This window comes from Carica papaya, chromosome 3 (assembly GCF_054855325.1).
Source record: "Carica papaya isolate Zhongbai chromosome 3, ASM5485532v1, whole genome shotgun sequence".
Classification (NCBI taxonomy): Eukaryota; Viridiplantae; Streptophyta; class Magnoliopsida; order Brassicales; family Caricaceae; genus Carica; species Carica papaya.
In genome coordinates, this window is record NC_142311.1 from 28,029,912 (window position 1) to 28,052,835 (window position 22,924).

The following is a 22,924-nucleotide window of genomic DNA, read 5'->3' on the forward strand; positions in this document are numbered from 1 at the left end:
CTACATTGCGACTCTCGCTGGTGAATGAACCAATGAGCTGTGTTTCTGATCGCGCGTAACGTTTAATGCCCTGTAAAACACAGGTGCAAAGCAAGGACTGTAGAGGAGGTCACCCATCTTAGTACTACTTAAGTTGAAGCACACTTAACTACAGAGTTTTGATGGAATCTAATGCATTAGTGTTAGTATGATCGCACCCGTCCCATTCTATGCTGCAAATGCATGCGCCCCTTCTCCTTCCCTCCCCCCTCCCATCATTTATTTCACTTTGCCCGCACACCTCACCTCTGCATCTAATTCTAATATCAAGCGAATTTTCCCAGTGCCTTGACTCACGCTCAGAAGAACGGACCGCCCGATGTACCTTGTTTTTCGTTGTTCTACTATGTAAGATGCTTGTAATGGCACTCTTATTACGTGGTAGACTATAAATGAATGCACGAAAAATATTAAAAAAAATATCTCGGCGCTGCGACTCACGCCGGTGAATGAACTGGCAGACCTTATTTTCGATTGTGCAAAACATTTAATGCCCCGTATGCAAAAAGAAGGGTCTAACACAAGGACTTCCTAGGAGATCACCCAACCTAGTACTACTCTCACCCAAGCGCGCTTAACTGTGGAGTCCTTATGTGATCCAATGAATTTGTGCTGGTATAATTAGTTCCGTTCAATTTCGTGCTGAAATCTATATACCTCCTTCCCTCCCCTCTCCAATCATTTGTTTCTCTGTGCGCGCACACTGCGCCTCTACTTTTAGTTCTAATATAGAGCAAAATACCCCGACGCCTCGACTCACGCTAAGATAAACAAACCGCCCACTGCACTTCTGTTTTTGTTGTTATACTATGTAAGGTACTCATAATAACACTCTTATCCCATGATTGACTATAAATGGATGTACGAAAATACTAAGCAAAATGTCCCAGCGCCGCGACTTACACCAGCGGACTGTGTCTTCGATCACACATAATGTTTAACACCTCATCCACAAAAAGATGGGTGCAACACGAGGACTTCCTAGGAGATCACCCATCCTAGTACTACTCTCGCCCAAGCATGCTTCACTATGGAGTTCTGGTGGGATCCGGTGCGTTAGGGTTGGTATGATTGCACGCGTCTCATTCTGCGTTTCAAATGCATGTGCTCTTTCTCCTTCCCTCCCCCCTCCCATCATTTATTTCACTACGCACTACTTCTAATATCAAGTGAAATGCCCCAATGCCTCGACTCATGCCCAGATGAACAGACTGCTCGCCGCACATCTATTTTTGTTGTTCTATTATGTAACATACTCGTAATGACACTCTTATGACGTTATGGACTATAAATAAATGCATGAAAAATATTAAGCAAAATGCCCCGGCATTACGACTCATGCTAGCGAATGAACCGGCAGATGGTATCTCCGGTCGAGAAAAATTTTTAATGTCCAGCTCACAAAAAGACTGGTGCATCACGAGGGGACTTCCAAAAAGATCACCTATCCGAGTACTACTCTCACAGAAACGCACTTAACTGCAAAGTTTTGAAGCGATTGGGTGCATTAGTGCTGGTATGATCACACCCGTCCCATTCTGCACTGTAAATATATGTACCCCTTCTCCTTCCCTCCCCCTCTGATCATTCGTTTTGCTGTGCGCGCACACCACACCTCTACTTCTAATTTTAATATCAAGCAAAATGGCCTAACAGCTTGACTCATGCCCAGATGAATAGACCGCCCGCCGCACCTCATTTTTTGTTATTGTCCTATGTAAGATGCTTGTAATGATACTCTTATCATGTGGAGGACTATAAATGAATGCACGAAAAATATTAAAAAAAATGTCCTGGTACTGCAACTCATGCCGGCGGACTATGACTCTAGTCGCGCATAACGTTTAATGCCCTGTCTGCAAAAAGACGGGTATAACTCGATGACTTCCCAAAAGGTCACCCATCTTAGAACTACTCTCGCCCAAGCAAGCTTAATTGTAGAGTTCTAATGGGATCCAAGGCATTAGTGCTAGTATGATCGCACTCATCCCATTTTGTGTTGCAAATAAATATACTCCTTCTTTTTCCCTTCCCCCACCCGTTATTTATTTCGCTGTGTGCGCACAGTGCACCTCTACTTCTATTTCTAATATCAAGTGAAATGCTCCAGCGCCTCGACTCATGCCTAGATGAACGGACCATATGCCGCATCTCTATTTTCGTTGTTTTACTATGTAAGATGCTTGTAATGACAGTCTTATCACATAGTAGACTATAAATAATTGCACAAAAAATATTAAGTAAAATGGTCTGGCGCCGCTACTCACGTTTGCAAATGAACCGGCAGACCGTGGCTATGGTCGCGCATAATTTTTAATGCTACATCTGTAAAAAGAAGGGTGCAACATGATTACCTTTCAGGAGGTCACCCATTCTAGTACTACACTCACCAAAGCACGCTTAACTGCAGAGTTCTGATGGGATACGGTACATTAGTGCTTGTATGGTTGCACACTTCCCATTCCGCGGTGCAAATGCATGTGCCCCTCCTTTTTCCCTCCCCCCTCCCATAATTTGTTTCTCTGTTCGCGCACACCTCACCTCTGCTTCTAGTTCTAATATCATGCGAAATGACTCGGCACCTCGATTCATGCCCGGATGAACAGACTACTCGCCACACTTTCGTTGTTTTACTAAATAAAATGCTCATAATGACACACTTATCACGTGGTGGACTAAAAATAAATGCACGAAAGAAAAATGCCTTAGTGTTGCGACTCATGTTGCACCTCTGCTTCTAATTCTAATATCAAGTGAATTGCCCTAATGGCTCAACTCATGCCCAGATGAACGGACTGCCCGCTGTACCTCATTTTTTTGTTATTTTACTATGTAAGATGCTCGCATTGACACTCTAGTCACGTGATGGACTATAAATTAATACACAAAAAATATTAAGCAAAATTCTCTGGTGCCAGTACTCACATTTTTGAATGAATCGACAAACCATGGCTCAGTGCGTAACATTTAAAGCCCCGTGTGTAAAAAGACAGGTGCAACCCGAGGACTTCCTAGGAGGTCACCTATCCTATTACTAATCTTGCAGAAACATGCTTAATTTTAGACTTCTAATGTCATCTGGTGTATTAGTGCTGGTATGATCACCCCCCTCCCATTCCGCGCTATAAATACATATACCCCTTCTTCTTCCCTCACCTCTCCTGTCATTTGTTTTGCTGTGCGCGAATACCGTACCTCTGCTTGTAGTTCTAATATAGAGCGAATTGCCCCAGTGCTTTGACTCACGCCAAGATGAACTGACCACCTGCCGTACCTCTTTTTTCGTTGTTCTACTATGTAAGATACTCGTAATGACACTCTTATCCCGTGATGTACTATAAATAAATGCATAAAAGATATTAAGCAAAATGCCCTGGCACGCGACTCACGCCAGCGAATGAACTGGCGAACTGTGTCTCCAGTCGCGCATAACGTTTAACACCCTGTCAATAAAATGACGAGTGTAACACGAGGAATTCCCAAGATCACTCATCCTAGTACTACTCTCGCCCAAGTACGATTAACTATGCAATTCTGATAGGATCCGATGCATTAGTGCTGGTATTATGGCACCCATTCCATTTCGCGCATCAAATACATATACCCCTTCTCATTCCCTCCCACTCCCGTCATTTATTTTGTTGTGCGTGCACACCACACCTCTACTTCTAATTCTAATATAGACCGAAATTACTCGACACCTTGACTCACGCTCAGATGAACGGAACACCCGTTGCACCTCTATTTTTGTTGTTCTACTATGTAAGATACTCGTAATGACACTCTTATCACGTGGCGGACTATAAATAAATTCATGAAAAATATTAAATAAAATACACCAGTGCCGCGACTCACGTTGGTGGATTGTGGCTCCAATCGCAAGTGACGTTTAACACCCTGTTCATAAAAAGACGGGTGCAAAATGAGGACTTTTAAAGAGGTCACACCCATGCTAGTACTACTCTCGCCCAAGCACGCTTAATTGTGGGGTTTTGATTGGATCTGATGCATTAATGTTGGTATGATCACATCTATTCCATTCTGCACTGTAAATACCTATACTCCTTCTCTTTCCCTCCCCCCTCCCGTCATTTATTTCGGTATGCGCAAATATCACACCTCTACTTCTTGTTATAATATCAAGCGAAATACCCCGACGACTTGACTCACGCTCAGATGAATGGACCACCCGCCGAACTTCGTTTTTCATTGTTCTGCTATGTAAAATAATTGTAATTACACTCTTATCACGTGGTGGACTGTAAATGAATTCACAAAAAATATTAAGCAAAATGCCCCAGAGCCGTTACTCACACTAGTAGACTATGGCTCTGGTCGCGCTAACGTTTAACCGTCTGCAAAAAGACGGGTACAACACGAGGTCTTCCTAGAAGGTCACCCATCCTAGTACTACTCTCGTCCAAGCATGCTTAACTGCAGAGTTCAGATGGGATCTGGTGCATTAGTGCTGATGTGATCGCACCCACTCTATTTTGCACTGTAAATACATCTGCCTGTTCTCCTTCCCTCCCCCTCCCGTCATTTGTTTCGTTGTGCGCACACACCGCACCTCTGCTTCTATTTCTAATATCAAGCGAAATGCCCTGGCAGCTCGACTCACGCCTAGATGAATGGATCATTTGCCACACCTCATTTTTCATTGTTCTACTATGTAAGATGCTCATAATAACACTCTTATCACATGGTGAATTATAAATGAATGCACGAAAAATATTAAGCAAAATGCCCTAGCGTCGCGACTCACATTTGTGAATGAACCGGCAGACCGTGGCTCCGGTCATGAGTAACGCCTAACGCCTCCTCTGTAAAAAGATGGGTGCAAAATGAGGACTTCCAGGGAGGTCACCCATCCTAGTACTACTCTCGCCCAAGCACACTTAACTGCTGAGTTTTGATGGGATCCGGTGCATTACTGCTGGTATGATCACGCCCATCCTATTCCGCGCTGCAAATACATATACCCTTTCTCATTTCCTCCCCCCTCCAATCATTTGTTTCGCTGTGCGCGCACACCTCACCTCTACTTCCAGTTCTAATATCAAGCAAAAGGCCCTGCACGGCTCGATTCATGCCCAAATAAACGAACCACCCACCATACCTTTATTTATGTTGTTCTACTATGTAAGATAATCGTAATGATACTCTTATCACATGGTGGACTATAAAAGAATGCATAAAAAACTTAAGCAAAATGCCCCAGCACCGCGACTCACATTTGCAAATAAACTGGCAGACCGTGACTCCGGTCCCACGTAATGTTTAATGCTCCGTCCGTAAAAAGATGGGTGCAACACGAGTACTTTTCAAGAGGTCACCCATCCTGATACTACTCTCGACAAAGCACGTTTAACTGTCAAGTTCTAATGGGAATCGATATATTAGTGCTAGTTTGATCGCACCCGTCTCATTCCCGCTACAAATGCATATACTCATTCTCCTTCCCTCCTCTTTCCCGTTAGTTGTTTAGCGGGTGGCGCACACTACACCTTTACTTCTAGTTCTAATATCAAGAGAAATACCTCGACACCTCGACTCATGCCCAGATGAACAGACTTCCCGCTGCATCTCTGTTTTTATTGTTCTACTATGTAAAATGCTTGTAATAATACTCTTATCACGTGGTGGACTATAAACGAAAGCACAAAAAATATTAAGAAACCCGGCGCCGCGAGTCACGGCGGCAAATGAATCAGCATAACTTTGCTCCAGTCGCAAGTAACGTTTACCAGCCCGTGTTCAAAAAGATAGGTGCAACACAAGGACTTCCCAGGAGGACACCCATCCTAGTACTACTCTTGCCCAAGCACACTTAACTGTGAGGTTCTGATGGGATACGGTAATTAGTGCTGGTATGATTGCACCCATATCATTCCGCTATAAAAATACATATATCCTTTCTCCTTCCCCCTACCCTCCCATAATTTGTTTTGTTGTGCTAGAAAACCGCACCTCTGCTTCTAGTTTTAATATCAAGCAAAATGTCCCGGCGCCTCGACTCACGCCCAGATGAATGGACCGTCTGCTGCATCTCTTTTTTTATTGTTCTACTATGTAAGATGGATGTAATGATAATCTTATCACGTGGTGGATTATAAATGAATGTACAAAGAATATTAAGATAAATGCCCTGGCACTATGACTCATGCTGGTGAATGAACCGATCGACCGTGTCTTCAATCATGCGTGACATTTAACGCCTCGTCTACAAAAAGATGGGTGCAACACGAGAACTTCCTAGGTGGTCGCCCATCTTAGTATAACTCTCGTACAAGAATACTTAACTGTGGAGTTCTAATGAGATCCGTTGCATTAGTGCCGGTATGATCGCACTCGTCCCATTTCACGCTGTAAATGCATATACCCATGCTCATTCCTTCTCCCCTCCCATCATTTGTTTCGCTGTGCACGCAAACCACACGTCTACTTCTAGTTATAATATCAAGTGAAATGCCCTGGTGCCTCGGCTTACGCCCAGATTAATGGATCGCCCGCCGCACCTCTGTTTTCATTGTTCTACTACGTAAGATACTCATAATGAGACTCTTATCATGTGGTTGACTATAAATGAATGCATGAAAAATATTAAGCCAAATACCCTAATGTCATGACTCACGTTTGCGAAAGAACTGGCGGACTGTGGCTCCAGTCAGGTGTAATGTTTAACGCCCCATTTGCAAAAAGACGGGTGCAACACGAGGACTTCCTAGGAGATCACCCATCCTAGTACTACTCTCACCCAAGCACACTTCACTACGAAGTTCTTATGGGATCCGATGCATTAGAGCTGGTATAATCGCACCCATTCCATTCTACGCTGCAAATACGTATACCCCTTCTCCTTCCCTCATCCCTTCCATCATTTGTTTCACTGTGCGCACACACTGCACCTTTGATTCTAGTTTTAATATCAAACAAAATATCCCAGTGCCTCAACTCATGTATTGATGAACGGACTGCCCCCCGCACCTCATTTTTTGTTATTCTACTATATAAAATGCTCGTAATGACACTCTTATCACGTGGTGAACAATAAATGAAAGCACAAAAAATATTAAGAAAAATGCCCCGACCCTGCGACTCAAGTCGGCGAATGTGGCTTTGGTCGTGCGAAACTTTTAACGCTCGGTCCACAAAAGGACAGGTGCAACACAGGAACTTCCCAGGAGGTCAGCCATCCTAGTACTACTCTAGCTCAAGTACGCTTGACTCCGAAGTTCTGATGGAATCTGGTGCAATAGTGCTGGTATGATCGCACCCATCTAATTTTGCACTGCAAATACATATACCCGTTCTCCTTCGTTCCCCCCTCCTGTCATTTATTTCATTGTGTGTGTACACCGCACCTCTACTTCTAGTTCTAATATCAAGCAAAATGCACCGGTGCCTCGTTTAAGGCCCCTTCCCCAAAAAGATGGGTGCAACACAAGAATTTTCTAGGAGGTCACCCATCTTATTACTACTCTCGCCCAAGTATGCTTAACCTTAGAGCTCTAATGGGATCTAGTGAATTAGTGCTGGTATAATCGTACCTGTTCCATTTTGTGCTGCAAATACATATAACCCTTCTTCTTCCCTCCCCCCTCCCATCATTTGTTTCGCTGTCTGCGTACACCACACCTCTGCTTCTAATTTTAATATCAAACTAAATGCCCCAGCAGCTTGACTAATGCCCAGGTGAACGAACTGCCCGCCACACCTAGTTTTTCGTTGTTTTACTATGTAAGATGCTCGTAATGACACTCTTATCACGTGGTGGACTATAAATGAAAGCACAAAAAATATTAAGCAAAATGTCTTGGTGCTACGTTTGTGAATGAACTGGCAGACTGTGGTTCTGGTCACGAGTAACGTTTAATGCTTTATGTGAAAAGTACTTTTAAAGAGATCACCCATCTTAGTACTACTCTCAACTAGGCACGCATAACTACGGAATTCTGATAGGTTCTAGTGCATTAGTGTTGGTATAATCGCACCCCTTCCATTACACGTTGCAAACACATGTGCCCCTTCTCCTTCTCACCCTCCTCCCATCATTTGTTTTGTTGTGCGCGCACACCTCACCTCTGCTTCTACTTCTAATATCAAGCGAAATGCCCTAACGCCTCGATTCATGCCTAGATGAATGGACAACCTGCTGTACATCCATTTTTGTTGTTCTATTATTTAAGATGCTAGTAAGGACACTCTTATTGCGGTGAATGAAATGGCATACCATGGATCTGATTGTGCGTAACGTTTAACGCCCCATTCCCAAAAAGATGGGTGCAACACGAGGATTTCCCAAGAGGTCACCCATCTTAGTACTATTCTCGCCCAAGCACGATTAACTGGAGAGTTCTGATGTGATCCGGTGCATTAGTGTTAGTATGATCGCATCCTTTCAATTTTACGCTCAAATGCATGTACCCCTACTCCTTCCCTCCCCCTCCCATCATTTACTTCAATATGCGCGCACACCGCACCTCTGCTTCTAGTTCAAATATCAAGTGAAATGCCACAGCGCCTCGACTCACGCCCAGATGAATGGACTGCCCTCTGCCCTCTGTTTTTGTTGTTCTATTATGTAAGATACTTGTAATGAAAATATTATCTAGTGATAGAGTATAAATTAATGCACAAAAAATATTAAGCAAAACATCCCAGCACCGCGACTCACGTCGATGAATGAACCGGTGGACCATGTCTTTGGTCGCGCATAATGTTTAATGTCCTATCCATAAAAAGAAGGGTACAACATGAGGACTTCCCAGGAGGTCACCCATCATAGTACTAATCTCGCCCAAGCACGCTACATGATAGAGTTCTGGTGGGATCCGGTGCATCATTGCTGGTATGATCGCATCCGTCCCATTTCGCGCTGCAAATGCATGTGCCCCTTCTCCTTTGCTCCCTTCTCCCAACCTTTGTTTCACTGTGCATGCAAACCTCACCTCTGCTTCTTGTTCTAATATCAAGTAAAATGCCCCGATGCCTCGACTAAAGCATAGATGAGCAGACCGCCCGCTACACCTCTGTTTTCATTGTTTTACTATTAATGATTCTCGTAATGACACTCTTATCATGTGGTGGACTATAAATGAATGCATGAAAAATATTAAGCAAAATATTTTGGCTCCATGATTCACATTTGCAAATGAACCAGTGAACCGTGGCTCTGGCCGCGCTTAACGTTTAACGCTGCATCCACAACAAGATGGAATCAACACAAGGACTTCCAAGGAGGTCACCCATCTTGGTACTGCTCTTGTCCAAGCATGCTTAGCTGCAAGTTCGAATGGGATCTGGTGCATTAATGCTGGTATGATCGCATCTGTCCCAAAATGGGCTGTAAATGCATATGTCCCTTCTCCTTCCCTCCCCCCTCCCATTTTTTGTTTCACTGTGCATGCATACCACACCTCTGCTTCAAGTTCTAATATCAAGCGAAATGCCCTAGCACCTCGACTCAAGCCTAGATGAACAGACCGCCCACGGCTCCTCTGTTTTCATTGTTCTACTATTTAAGATAATCGTAATAACACTCTTATCACTTGGTGGACTATAAATGACTGCATGAAAAATATTAAGCAAAATGCTCCGGCACCATGACTCACGCCAACGAATGAACCGGCGGATCGTGGCTCCAGTCATGCGTAATGTTTAACACTCCGTCTGCAAAAAGACAGGTGTAACAAGAGGACTTCCCAAGAGGTCACCTATCCTTGTACTACTCTTGCCCAAACACATTTAACCGCAAAGTTTTGATGGGATCTGGTGCATTAGTTATGGTATGATCGCACCCGTACCATTCCATGCTGCGAATGTATGTGTCAATTCTCCTTCCCTCCCCCGTCCCATCATTTGTTTGACTGTGCGCACGTATCTCACCTTTGCTTCTAGTTCGAATATCAAGCAAATACCCTAGTGCCTCGACTCACGCCTAGATGAACTAATCGCCCGCCACACGTCTATTTTCATTGTTCTACTATTTAAGATGCTCGTAATGAAATTCTTATCATATGGTGGACTATAAATGAATACACAAAAAATAAAGAGCAAAATGCCCCGTTGCCACAACTCACGCCAGCGAATGAACCAACGGACTGTGGCTTCGGTCGCACACAATGTTTAATGCCCCATATGCAACAAGACAGATGCAACAGAAGGACTTCTCAGGAGGTCACCCATCTTAGTGCTACTCTCGCCCAAGCACGCTTAGCCGCAAGTTGTGATGGGATCCGGTGCATTAGTGCTGGTATGATTGCACCCGTCCCATTTTGTGCTGTAAATGCATATGCCCCTTCTCCTTCCCTCCCCCTCCTATTCTTTAGTTCACTATGTGCGCACACCTCACCTCTACTTCTAGTTCTAATATCAAGTGAAATGCCCCAGCGCCTCTACTCAAGCCAAGATGAACAAACTGCCAACAACACCTCTGTTTTCAGTGTTCTATTAACTAAGATAATCATAATAACACTCCTATCACGTGGTGGACTATAAATGAATGCACAAAAAATATTAAGCAAATGTCCTGGTGCCGTGACTCATGATGGTGAATGAACCGGCAGACTGTGGCTCCAGTCGCACATAATATTTAACCCTCTGTCTGTAAAAGGATGTGTGCAACACGAGAACTTCCCAAGAGGTCACCCATCTTAGTACTACTCTTACCCAAGCATGCTTAACTACGATTTTTGATGGAATTTGGTGCATTAATATTGGTATGATTGCACCTGTCCCATTTCGCGCTCAAATGCATATACCCCTACTCCTTCCCTCCCCCCTCCCATCATTTGTTTCGATGTGAACGCACACCGCACCTCTACTTCTAGTTTTAATATCAAGCGAAATACTCCGACAGCTCAACTCATGCTCAGATGAACGAATCATCCACCTTACCTCTTTTTTCATTGTTATACTATGTAAGATGCTAGTAATGACACTCTAATCATGTGGTGGACTATAAATAAATGCATGAAAAATATTAAGTAAAATGCCCCAGCATTGCGACTCACGTTGGCGAATGAATAGGCAGACCGTGTCTCAGATTGCGCGTAACATTTAATGCCACGTCTGTGAAAAGACGGGTGCAATACAAGGACTTCCGAGAAAGTCACCCATACTAGAACAACTCTCGCCCAAGCATGTTAAATAGCGGGGTTTTGATGGGATCCAATGCATTAGTGCCCGTGTGATCGCACCCATTCGATTTTGCACTGCAAATACATATTCCACTTCTCTTTCACTCCCCCCTCCCATCATTTATTTCACTGTGCATGCACACTATTCCACTGCTTCTAGTTCTAATATCAAACAAAATGCCCTAGTGCCTCGACTCATGACCAGATGAACGGACCACCCGCCACACCTCATTTTTCATTATTCTACTATGTAAAATAATTATAATGACACTCTTATCATGTGATAAACTGTAAATGAATGCACAAAAAATATTAAGCAAAATGCCCTGGTGCCATGACTCATGCCGGTGAACTGTGGCTCTGGTCGTGCGTAATGTTTAACACCCCGTCTGTAAAAATACATGTGCAACAAGAGGACTTCTTAGGAGGTCACCCATTCTAGTACTACTCTATTCCAAACATGTTTAATTGTAGAGTTCTGATGGGATAAGGTGTATAAGTGCTGGTATGATCGCACACGTCCCATACTGCGTTGCGAATACATCTACCCCTTTTCCTTCCCTCTCCCCTTCCTTTATTTATTTTGTTGTGCGCACACACCACACCTCTAATTTTAATTCTAATATTGAGTGAAATGCCCCGGTAGATTGACTCATGCCAAGATGAACGGACTGCCCGCCGCCCCTTTATTTTTATTATTCTACTATGTAAGATGCTCGAAATAACACTCTTATCACATGGTGGACTATAAATGAATATACAAAAAAGATAAAGCAAAATGCTCTGGCATCGCGACTCACGCTGGTGAATGAATCGGTGGACCGTGGCTCCCATCACGCATAACGTTTAACGTGCCGTCTGTAAAAAGACGGGTGCAACTAGTACTACTTTTGCCCAAGCATGCTTAACTGCAGAGTTCTAATGGGATCCGGTGCATTAGTGTTGTATGATAACACCCGTCCCATTTTGCGCTACAAAATACATTTACCCCTTCTCGTTCCCTCCCCCCTCCCATCATTTATTTCGTTGTGCGTGCACACCACACCTCTGCTTCTAGTTCTAATATCGAGCGAAATACCCTAGCGGCACGACTCACGCCCAAATGAACGGATCACTCGTCATACCTCATTTTTTTGTTATATTATGTAGATGCTCGTAATGACACTCTTATCACGTAGAGGACTGTAAATGAATGTACAAAAAATATTAAGCAAAATATTACGGTTGACTGTGGTTCTCGTCATGCGTAATGTTTAACGCCCCATCAGCAAGAAAAAGGGTTCAACAGGAGGATTTCCCAAAAGGTCACCCATCCTAGTACTACTCTCGCCCTTGAACGCTTCACTGTGGAGTTCTAATGGGATCTGGTTCTTTAATGCTTGTACAATCGCACTTGTACCATTTCGTGCTACACATACATATACTCCTTCTCCTTCCCTCCCCCCTCACATTATTTGTTTCGTTGTGCGTGCACACCACACCTCTACTTCTAGTTCTAATATAGAGCAAAATGTCCGGGCACCTTGACTCATGTTTAGATTAACAGACCGCCCGCCGCACCTCTGCTTTCATTTTTCTACTATGTAAGACACTCATAATGACACTCTTATCTCACGATGGATTATAAATAAATGCACGAAAAATAATAAGAACAATGACCCGGTGTCGCAACTCATACCGGCAAATGAACCGATGGATCGTGTCTCCAATCGCGTATAATGTTTAATGCCCCGTCTGTAAAAAAACGAGTGCAACATGAGGACTTCCCAGGAGGTCACACATTCTAGTACTACTCTCGTCCGAGCATGATTAACTACGAAGTTCTAATTGGATCAAGTGCATTAGTGGTAGTATGATAGCACCCGTTCCATTTCGCGCTGTAAATACATATACCCCTTCTCCTTCCCTCCTTACTCCCGTCATTTGTTCTCTATAAGCGCACACTGCACCTCTGCTTTTAGTTTAATATCAAGCGAAATGCCCCAGCGCCTCAACTCACGTCCAGATGAATGGACCGCCCGCCGTACCTCTGTTTTCATTGTTCCATTATGTAAGATACTCGTAATAACACTCTTATCACGTGATGGACTATAAATGATTACATGAAAAAATATTAAGCAAAATTCTCGAGCACCGCAACTCACTTTTGCGAATGAATCGGCAAACCTTAGCTCCGTTCGTGCATAATGTTTAACGCCCTGTCTGCAAAAGAAGGGTACAATACGAGAACTTCCAAGGAGGTCACCCATCCTAGTAGTACTCTCGCCCAAGCACGCTTAACTGTGGAGTTCTGATGGGATCCAGTGCATTAGTACTGGTATGATTGCAGCCATTCCATTCTCTGCTGTAAATACATATTTCCCTTCTACTTCCCTCCCCCCTTTCGTTATTTGTTTTGTTGTACACGCACATCGCACCTCTGCTTCAAGTTCTAATATCAAGCGAAATGCCCCAGCTCCTCGACTCACACTCAGATGAACGGACCGCCTGCCGTACCTTATTTTTCATTGTTCTAGTATATAAAATACTCATAATAAAGCTCATATCATGTTGAGGACTATAAATAAATGCATAAAAAATATTAAGCAAAATGCCCCAGCGCCGCGCCTCATGCCGGCAGACTGTGGCACTGGTCATGCGTAACGTTTAACGCCCCGTTTACAAAAATATAGGTGCAACACAAGAACTTTCTATGAGGCCACCATCCTAGTACTACTCTTGCCCAAGCACACTTAACTACAATATTATGATGGAATCTGGTGCATTAGTGCTAGTATGATCGCACTCTTACCATTTTGCATTGTAAATGCATGTGCCCTTTCTCCTTCCCTCTCCCCTCCCGTCATTTCTTTTGTTGTGCGCACACACATCACCTCAGCTTTTAGTTCTTATATCAAGCCAAATACCCCGAAGCCTCGACTAACGTCCAGATGAACGAATCGCCCATCGTACCTCATTTTTCATTTTTCTACTATGTAAGATATTCGTAATGACACTCTTATTACATGGTGAACTATAAATGAATGCATGAAATATATTAAGCAAAATGCCCTGATGCTGCAACTTACGTTGGTGAATAAACCGACAGAGCGTGGCTCCGGTCCCACGTAATGTTCAACGCCCTGTCCGTAAAAAGACGGGTAAAACATAAAGAATTCCTAAAAGTCAACCATCCTAGTACTTCTCTCGCCCACGCATACTTAACTGCAGAGTTCTAATGAGATCTGCTGCATTAGTGCTGGTATGATCACGCACGTACAATTTCACGTTGTAAATATAAGTGCCCCTTCTCCTTCTCTCCCCCCTTTTGTCATTTCTTTTGCTGTGCACACACACCTCACTTTTGCTTCAAGTTCTAATATTAAGCGAAATACCCTAGTGCCTCGGCTCATGTCCAGATGAACGGACCGCCTACTGCAACTCGTTTTTCATTTTTCTATTATGTAAGATACTCGTAATGACACTCTTATATTGTGATGGACTACAAATAAACGCACGAAAAATATTAAGCAAAATGACCCGACTCCACGATGCACGCTGGCGAATTGTGGCTCCGGTTGTGTGTAAAGTTTAATGCCCTATCTACAAAAAAACGGGTGCAACAAGTGGACTTTCCAGGAGGTAACCCATCCTAGTACTACTCTCGCACAAGCACGCTTCATTGCAGAGTTCTGATGGGATCCAGTGCATTAGTGATGGTATGATCTCATCAGTCCATTCTACGCTGCAAATACATTTATCCCTTCTCCTGCGCGGGGATAGGACACGCACGTGTGCACAGTGTGCAGGCATCCTGCACTGGCAACTCCCCTTCCATGCAGGATTTTTTTCATTTCGCCATTTTTTTAAAATTTCATTTTTTTGTACTGAAATAAAATAAATAAGATTATTGCAATTAAATTAGATTTAAATAGAAATAATTAAAATTAAATAAAATTAAATAAAATCAAAATAATTAAAAATCAATAAAATTCATAAATTACGATAAATAATATGCAGAGTAAATTAAGTGAGTTCAATACAGCCTAGAGGCCTGAATAAATAGGGTTTTTCAACTTAATTTAGTATAGTGATGGGCGGGGTGTTACATGTACAAATAAAATAAAGCAAATAGAGTTAAAATCGTTCAAGAAAAACTCAAACAGAATCTTTTAAAACCTTTCCAAGTAGTTTGAACTGACTGCATAGGTTCTTAGAGGGGTTTTAAACCTAGCTCACCAACCTCTCTTTGCGAGCTTGTAAATTTTTATCTGGTTAATGCAATTCGATAAAAATTGATGCTATGAAGGCTTCATGTTACCAATTAATTATACTTACATTTTGGAAGTCCCTATGAAATTATTTGAGCTCCAAAAATGTCCCCAAAGTTGACAAAAAAACAGCAGGGAAAAATTCCTTCTCAAGTTAGTGATAAACCTAAAATTTGCATGCAATTTTTCATGCATGCATGCATGGCTTGATTTTGGTTTAATTGAACTTCAAACATGTTCTATTATATGTAGGCTATCTTTTGAGCATTTTGTTTAATTAAAATGATATATGGAGCTATAAAAAAATGCTCACCAAAGTTCCTGTAACACCCCAAAAACCTTTGCACTTAATTTGTAATGTGAACCCCTATTTATTCAAATTCTAAGAATGTTTAAAACTCTTTAATATTTTGTAATTTTAATTTTTCCATATGAATACCATATTTCATATTTTAATATTGTATTTATTCAGTTAAATAATTTTTTAAATTAATTATTTTATTTTATCATAGGAAAATTTCATTTTATTTATTATTTAAAAAGATTTTAGGAAAAAAAACGGAGAAAAAGGTAGAAAATCTCGCGGGAAGGATCAAGCCTACGCAAGCTTTGCATGCAGCGGCCAGTGCAGGATGTGCACACTGTGCGCATGTCTTATCCACGTGGGGCATGAGGCACAGTCTCCTCACACTTCCCATCGCACACAGATGGGCGCAGCTTCGTGCGCCTTATGCAGGCGTCGTTGGCAAAGTAGGCCTGCGCAGTAGGTTAAAATCATATATTTATATACCAATGTGATTAATTATTTTAAATCATATGTTTATATACCAACATAAAAAAAATAGGTTAACATTTAATGTCAGAAATATGATTTAATTGTTAACAAAAATTCTAAAATACCTTTTAACATCCAACATAGTGTAATACAAAAAATATAAGTCGATAATGGTAACATTTTGAATTGTAAACCAAAGGTTTATATGGTCACAACATTTAGCACCTTGTGAGCGTTTTAAATGATTGTATACTCATACAAACTTTATATTGTACTATTAACTTAACTTATTACTGATCTTTTAAGTTTAATTAATGTGATATATTTGTAAGCTTTTTAAGTTTGCTTTAACTTATTACTGATCTGATACAAAAATTTAAAGGATAATTATACATAAAACAATTGTTCCACCACATGGTCTATTAGAGTTTAAATATGAAAAATTCATCCTCCTTGGAAGCTTTTCTATTCAAGTAATCAACTTCTTCTCTCTTTCTCTTAGCTCGCAGTTAACTTTTTTTCTTCCTCACATTATGTTGTCTCTTCATTTTAAACTCAATTTTTAGCCTCAGTGTTTTCCTCACATTATGTATAAATTGATGTGTATGTGCATATAAAAGATAGAATTATTAATTATTGAGTAAGTGGGATTGGTGGCAGAGAGAAACAATCAGTAATTCAATGTGTACTATTTCAAAACACTAAGTCTTGTGATAAAATAAATTGCTATTAAGATACTGATTACTTATATAATTTTGTGACGTAGTTTATTTTTTTGAGTATCTATCATTTGTCATGTGACTTTTATGGGTAAAAGGAATATGTACCAGATCTCCTATTTTTATAAAAGTACAAAATCATTCAATTTTTCATTTATCTCATGACTGTTATGGGTAGAAGGAATACCTATAAGATCTCTTGTTTGTTTAGAAGTACAAAATGAAACATTACAAGCTTTTTAAAAACCTAAACAACATATGAAGAAGGCTCACTCATGGAAAGCAGCAGTTCCATCAGGGGGAGTTCATTACCTGTACAAGGTATAAAAAGGACCGACTCTTCCACCTCCACACTACTTGGGATTATAGGCTCTATGTAACACCCAATTATTTTTATTTTATTTTATTTTTATTATTTCTATATAAATATAAATATGTATTAATTGAATTGAATTTAATTTAATTTGATTAAATGAAAATAATAGTAATAATAATAATAAAAAGGGTGAAAAAAATAATTGAGGATTTAATTGAAAATAATTTTGGAGAAAAGGGGTGAAAATTTGGGTTCTGGGGGTATTTTTGAAAGAAAAATTAGAAAACAGGGGTCAAAACGCAATTTAAAAAAGTTACATCACGTCAGCTGGCCGGTCAGCAGCCCTGACCAACCAGGACATGCTAGGTGGCAGAGACGCTAACGCAGGAGGCCAAGCGAGGGGAGCCACGTGGGCAATCTGCGTGTCTGCGATCGAATGGCTGAGATTCGTTCTCGTGCGCACGGACGGCCCAGATCAAAGACGCACACGGACAGCCCAGATTGCATCACACACGGACAGTCCAAATTGAATCGCGCTCGGACAGCCCAAATTGAACACGATGAAAAATTCAGATTCACTCGCTATTTAATTGCAATCGGACGGTCCAGATTAAAAGTGATGGACGGCCCATATCAAAAGCGGATGGGTAGCACCTAAACCCTAACCTTAGCCGCCAGAGCCTCTTGCCGGAAAAGACAGCCCAGCCACCGGGGAGCTGACCGTCGCCACCTGCTGCCGCATCGGAGCAATTTTTGATCGCCAAACGAGGTAAAAATTCTATCCTTTGCTCAGAATTTAATTTCAAATCCACCCATGGCCAAATCGGAGTGAAAGAACCGGCCAATTGGCTGAAAAACGCCGTCGAAGCTCAGCTGCGCTGCCGCCGGGTGTTTCAGTTTTTGCCTCCGATGAGGCCCTTTCTGATTCCCATTTGATGTAATTTTTCCACCGTTGTGATCAGTGTTTCCTCCCCTACAGGTTGACCGGAGCAAAACACCCAACCACAACGTGAGTCGGAGGAGCTGCCGCACAGGAGAGCCCCATCACCGGTGAGTTTCAGTTTTTTACATTTTTTTGGCCCACCGAGGGCCCTAAGTGTGTTTTTTCACAGGAATCGATGCAAGTTTAGCTGAATTCTTCCAATAACGGTCAATAATAGCCAACCCGAGGTGGATTGCCGGCGCGGGCGGTGGCACCATCACTGGAGGACAGCGGAGCCGCAGTGCAGGATTTTTAAAATTAGCCGAGTAGACCCTGGGATTGATTTTTGGTTATTTGGGACATTTGTAGGTACCGTAAGCGCATTTCAATTCTTGAAGAAAAATTCAGGGAACCCAGGGACCGCCCGTAGGCGTAGTAATCATCTAGTTTTCGGTGTCGAATCAAGTAAGGACCCCTCACCCTATTTCTTATCATAGATGTGAAGTTTGAATAAATAATAATCGATCTTTTGTACAGGTTAGATAAATATACATAAATAATTACAGATTGCTAATGGAGCCTGAAATCGGACATTGTTCTCTGTTGATTCCGGTTGATTTATTTTACAGTTTAAAGGCATGATGGTATCTGGTTTTAGAGTCTTAAATGCATGTATTACTATATTACTTGACCACTAGGTAATTTTGGAATTTAAGATATGATTGTATTACTGGGTACGTGTTCATTATTTATGTGATTGTGTTTAATTTGACAACATAGATTAAGGATAAACAGAAAAGGGATGTAATATGATAAATGAATAAGATGACAGCCTCACTAAATATCCTGGGAGATGGTGGACGGACCGGGTTCATAGGGAACCCTACCGTGAACGTTGTCTCATACCGGACAGGGTGTGGAGACTTGGTCATTTGGCGCTCATACCGAACGGGGTATGGGGAAGGCTCTGGCATTAAGATTGTTAATGGAAAGGGTTCACGTATAGCGGTGACACCCCTATAGATCCCCATGGATACTAGTAGACTGATAAAAAAGAGAAATTGTTGTTTGATGATATGAATATAAAAATATAATATGTGCTATGTTACAGATTATGTACGAATTCATTATATTTATAATGTTATTGTTTCCATAGGTTGTTTTTATAATTCTTACTGTGGTAAGTGGACGGTAAATGGTTTGATTATTGATAAACGAATTTGCTTAAAATTTGTGCTCCATTGGTTGTTTTTGGTTTTCTATCAACCTTTACTTCTGTGACGGTGATATATTGTGATGTCCTTACTGGGCTAGTGTAGCTCACCCCCTTATTTAACCATTTTAGATCAGGAGGACCCAGTCCTCGAGTCCGATCCGCAAGAAGGCTACGAGTAGACCCTAGATACTTTATAGTTTCCTTTATTTTTTTTATTTTTCGTATTTCTTTTAGAAAATTTGTTCCGTGATGTTTGTTAGTACTTTTTATTTATTGTGTAAGGGATGTTAACCTTAACCTTTAATTCGCTTCCGCACTCAAATTATTATATGCATTTCTTTTTAAATTTCCAGGGCCGTTACATTCTACCATGATGCTTTGGCTAATAAAAGGTGGGGGTGCCCCGATTGGCCTCATGAGAAGTAAATCTTTATCATTATTTTTATTTTATATGTATATATTCATGTGTAAATACATTACATGTTATGCTGAGTAATGTGTATATATGTGTTTCTAAAAGATAAACTATGATGCTGATGAAGAAAGGGAAAGTTGCAAAACTTGCAGAGGGTGTACAAGAGATCCAAAATGCAAAATGAATCTCTTGTGTCCGCTTTGGTTGCTACAAGTGCCGCTTTAGGGACTGTTAGTCCCGCACCTGTATTAATTATATGTAGAATGCACAACCCTAATCTCTCATAATCATCACTCTGTCTTAATGATTGCACAAATTGAAAGTTTCATCTTTCAGACTTTATGTCAACTATACGCAAAATCCTGACTGCATGATTATGTTTTTGATTAACAGCCCGATCTTGATCATTACTTTCAATTGGAATCTGGATGCACGTGTCATCTTCCACTGCATAGTACATAAATTCCTACAGTGCTAGCGACAGGATCTATAGAGGCTCTAGTTGCGGAGGTGGTGGATGACAAGACTCTTTAATGTCCTTTTCTCAGGTTCTGTGGTGGCCATGCATTAGATGCTCTTATCAAAAGTATTTATTGTTGTATGATGGGTGATGAGTAGAACTGAAAATTTGTGTTTGGAATTTGATATTTGGAGAAAGAAAGAAAAATTTTTGGAATTAATGAGAGAACTAAAGGACAATAGAGGATATATATATGTGTGTTTGTGTGTATATATATATATTCTTTTTATATCTTAAAAATTCTCTGACAATAATGCTACATATTATTTAAATAGGCATATTTATATTTGTAAAATATATACATATAAAGAATACTTAAAAAAAATTATGAGGTATCCTTAAATTTATTTTTTGATTTATCATAATCCTATTATTTAAGAGAATTTTACTAAAATTCCCAAATAAAATAAAGAATCTAATTTAGTAGAAACTAGTGATATGATATTAGCTTTTTTAAAAATATATGCAGATATTATTTCTTGTAACATAGTGGTTTATTAAAGAATTTGATATTTTTTCTAATATTCAAAATTCTTGGATTCTAGAAAAATGAGATCATTAAATTTTTTTTGAGAGATAAAAGATAAAAATATTAAATAGAATGGTTAAAAGCCACCACCAAAGAATGGCACATGGTTAAAGATCATCTCAGTCTAGAAAATTAGTATATCTTGCATAAATGTTAAAACAAGTAGAAGAAAATTTCTCATAGTTCTAATGAAGTGACTATAAAGTCTTAACTATCACTAAAAACTATCTTTTGTTATATATCACTCATTAAAAAAAATCTTTCTTTTAATGGGATGAATAATATTGAAGTAATATATTTTATTACTAATCCAATCTAATATGCTTAAAATAAATATATTGAATTCATATATCATAATTCGTTAAAAAAATAGTAAACAAATAATTATATATATAATTTAAATCAACAGATTATTAGTATCGTTATAAGGTTCATAAATAGTTATTCAAGCTTGTTTCGATGCTCTTGAGGAATAGAAAAGCTTGCAATAATAATATGCAACATTACAATAAATTTTAAGAGCATTTTTCTTAGGAGTTACAAGAACCAAATTCCCAAGTTGATTGTTTTCCACAGAAAAAACTTCACTAGCTTTATTTCATGCTTATCAAACTTTTACCATGATATCTTGTTAAACTTAATCTTGTCTTGACCAAGAACAAACATATCAAGTTCATTCTTTTAGTGAAGCTCCTAGCGAGATGTGTGATGGAAATTGAAGCCATTCAGCTGTAGTAAAAATTTTAATTTTTTTCCATATAGTTAGTTATTTATCATAAAGAAAACTATCCATGAAAAACACATCTACAATAAAATTAATGGAAAAGGATTTTGCTATGGATGGCATAACTGAAGCCTTACTGAGTGGGAATGAGTGCAACATGGTCTTGGGTCCAATAAAATTTTGCTAGTACAGATCTTCTCCAAAGTTTCGTCCGTTAAACCTTATGATATGAGATTTAGACTATAGAAAATATTAACATCGAAGATCTAGATTTTATATTTTAATGCAATATCTCTACTTTAAATCAAGTATTTATATACTAATATATAAAGATTTGTGAGTAATTAACCATAGAAACATAATATAATTGTTAACGAAAATTTTGAAATGTCCTTTAACATCCTACTCAAAGTATAGTGTAATATAAAATCATAAGTCGATAGAAATAACAATGTAAAATACATAGAGAAGGTAACAAGCTTTTTACGAAACTTCTTTGTATCAATCAAGAGGACTAACTACTTATTGAAGAACAATTACAATATGAGAAGAAAATAAATGTGAAGGGTTGATTATTTTGTGAAGCCTGTGAAAAATGTAAGTCTTATTTTTTACTATAACTTATAAAATTTTTGAACTCAAATAAAAAATCATAAATTATTTAAAGTAAATTTAGAATTGTGACTATTTAAAATATGATTTTTTAAATAAAGAATCCATGCCTATTTGGGACTTGATTTTATTATACTTATTATATATTTTACTTAATTTATATAAAATTCTTATAAACGTTGATTTTATTAGTTTTTGGCTGCCATTATTGCACAAAATGAGTCACTTCAAATAAAATTTACTTTTGAATTTAATCTTTGTGCGGAAGAACTTATTAGCCGTTTACTTTAAAAAGTAAGAAATAATTTTGTTGAGATAATGGTAAAAATTTATCACACTGCAATATATTTGTTTTTAATTATAAACAACAAAAACTTGACATTCTGGTCTTTTTAATCTAAAAAATCCTGTAACAATTTGTATAGTTTTATAACTTTTTTTCAATTTTTATAATATGAGTTTTATGGTAATTGAGAATTTCTTATGAAGATGGTGAGTGCTTAGAACAATAAAGCTCACAAAGAGAAGTGAAGGAAGGAAAATGAGATAGATTGAACTAGCTTTGAATATTTTCTGCTAACTATTTTTTAATTTCGTAATTTTTATCTTTAAAAGACCAATTTAACGATAATAGTTAACAGAGTCTACCCTCTTCATATTTCTTTAACATACTGTACATAAATATGTATGTACAGTTATTACCTTATTAAAATTATATAATTAAGTGTTAAGTACTTCATAATATA

The 22,924-nt window shown here is 39.6% G+C and overlaps 10 pseudogenes; all 10 read right to left on the reverse strand.

The window, feature by feature from the left end:
- Positions 1-999: 999 nt before the first annotated feature.
- On the reverse strand, positions 1,000-1,118 carry LOC148267533 (5S ribosomal RNA; annotated as a pseudogene).
- Positions 1,119-2,375: 1,257 nt separating this feature from the next.
- On the reverse strand, positions 2,376-2,494 carry LOC148267534 (5S ribosomal RNA; annotated as a pseudogene).
- Positions 2,495-4,405: 1,911 nt separating this feature from the next.
- LOC148267535 (5S ribosomal RNA) lies at positions 4,406-4,524 on the reverse strand (annotated as a pseudogene).
- Positions 4,525-4,873: 349 nt separating this feature from the next.
- Positions 4,874-4,992, reverse strand: LOC148267536 (5S ribosomal RNA; annotated as a pseudogene).
- Positions 4,993-5,805: 813 nt separating this feature from the next.
- Positions 5,806-5,923, reverse strand: LOC148267537 (5S ribosomal RNA; annotated as a pseudogene).
- Positions 5,924-6,742: 819 nt separating this feature from the next.
- On the reverse strand, positions 6,743-6,861 carry LOC148267538 (5S ribosomal RNA; annotated as a pseudogene).
- A 337-nt stretch (positions 6,862-7,198) lies between these two features.
- On the reverse strand, positions 7,199-7,317 carry LOC148267539 (5S ribosomal RNA; annotated as a pseudogene).
- Positions 7,318-8,319: 1,002 nt separating this feature from the next.
- Positions 8,320-8,438, reverse strand: LOC148267540 (5S ribosomal RNA; annotated as a pseudogene).
- Positions 8,439-9,254: 816 nt separating this feature from the next.
- Positions 9,255-9,372, reverse strand: LOC148267541 (5S ribosomal RNA; annotated as a pseudogene).
- Positions 9,373-13,392: 4,020 nt separating this feature from the next.
- Positions 13,393-13,511, reverse strand: LOC148267542 (5S ribosomal RNA; annotated as a pseudogene).
- Positions 13,512-22,924: the final 9,413 nt, after the last annotated feature.